Raw genomic sequence first — 1,337 nt, forward strand, 5'->3', positions numbered from 1 at the left:
TTTTTTTTAAATTGTTTTCTCTTTGTCACTAGATGCCATGCTTTGGAAAGTCCTTCCACATGGAAACTACTGACCATATTGAATGGTGGAGAAAGGAGATTCACAGTAAATTATAAATGAAGAAAACAAAAGTTACAGCCCTATAACTGATACTCCCACAGCTTAAGCTGTGTGGAAGCATGGAGAATGTTGGAGGACTTGCAAAATTTATTTTGGATCTCATTCCTCCTCATTGCTCACATAATTTAGTACTTAATATCCTCGTGATTTCATAGATATATTTTTCTAAATACTTCTTAATTAAGTTGTGTGAATGTGTGTAACTCTGTGAATGTCTCTGTGCATGTCTCTCTTTCTATGTATATTTTTCTCTGTCTCTGTGCCTACTTGTGTGTCTCTGTGTGAATGTTTATGTGCATGTCTCACTCTGTATGTCTAAGTTTCTCTGTCTTTCTGTCTCTGTCTGTCTATCTATGCCTCTCATCTTTTCTCATTTCTTCTCCTTGTTTACCTTCTTCTTCTATTGTTTCTCCTTCTTTGCCTTATCCTTCTCCTCCTTATTCTTTTCTCCTTCTGCTTCTCCTTTTCTTTCGCCTTCTCCTCCTACTCCTGTTTCTTCTTCTTCTTCTTCATCTTCTTCTTCTTCTTCTTCTTCTTCTTCTTCTTCTTCTTCTTCTTCTTCTTCTTCTTCTTCTTCTTCTTCTTCTTCTTCTTCTTGTTCTTCTTCTTCTTCTTCTTCTTCTTCTTCTTCTTCTTCTTCTTCTTCTTCTTCTTCTTCTTCTTCTTCTTCTTCTTCTTCTTCTTCCTTATTCTTCTTCCTTCTTTGTTCTTGTTCTTGTTCTTCTTGTTCTTCTTGATATTGTCTTTGGTCTCCTTCTCCTCCTCATTCTTCTTCTTCTTCTTCTTCTTCTTCTTCTTCTTCTTCTTCTTCTTCTTCTTCTTCTTCTTCTTCTTCTTCTTCTTCTTCTATGCCTTTGACTTCTCCTTCTCTTCCTCCTTCTCTTATTCTCCTTCTCTCCTTCTCTCCTCCTTATTTAACCTTCTCCTTTTCTACTTCTCCAAGTCCTCCTCCTTCTTTTTGCTCTTCCTCTTCTTTTGTTCTTCTTCCTTCTCCTTCTCCTTGTCGTTCTGCTCCACCCATTCCTCTTCCTTTCCTTCTTCTCTCTTCCTCTCCATATTCTTCTCCTTCACTTTCTTTTTCTTCTTCTACATTTTTCTCTATCTCACCCTCCCTGACTCCCTCCTACCCTTACCCTACCCTCCCTGATGCATTCACAGACTCTCCTCCAGTACTACTGGTCATTTGAATTTTGTCTTGCCAAGCTATGAAAACAAGG

The sequence above is a fragment of the Mus musculus genome, chromosome Y (genome assembly GCF_000001635.26).
Source record: "Mus musculus strain C57BL/6J chromosome Y, GRCm38.p6 C57BL/6J".
Classification (NCBI taxonomy): Eukaryota; Metazoa; Chordata; class Mammalia; order Rodentia; family Muridae; genus Mus; species Mus musculus.